The 215-nt window shown below is 44.2% G+C and overlaps 1 protein-coding gene across 1 annotated transcript in view; it reads right to left on the reverse strand.

Annotated features, from left to right (window-relative positions):
• CHRNA5 (cholinergic receptor nicotinic alpha 5 subunit) overlaps nucleotides 1-215 on the reverse strand; it is a 14,670-nt gene that overhangs the window by 10,180 nt on the left and 4,275 nt on the right. The gene's annotated exons all lie outside the window — the stretch shown is intronic.

Below are 215 nucleotides of genomic sequence, written 5' to 3' on the forward strand. Positions count from 1 at the left end.
ATTACTGGCTGAGCCACCGAGCCCGCCAGTCTAATTTCACTTTATTTTCTCCAATCCACTCTGTAATTCAGATAAAGTACCCTAAAGCACACCATTGGCATTTTTAGATTTAAAAGCTCATGGTCTCAACTACTATATTTCCTCCAATTTAAGATACAATCTAAGCCGGGCTTGGTGGCTCAGCCTGTAATCCCGCGCCTTTGGGAGGCTGAGGT

This window comes from Carlito syrichta, unplaced genomic scaffold, assembly GCF_000164805.1.
Source record: "Carlito syrichta isolate Samal-C Ts95f unplaced genomic scaffold, Tarsius_syrichta-2.0.1 Scaffold289529, whole genome shotgun sequence".
Taxonomy (NCBI): domain Eukaryota; kingdom Metazoa; phylum Chordata; class Mammalia; order Primates; family Tarsiidae; genus Carlito; species Carlito syrichta.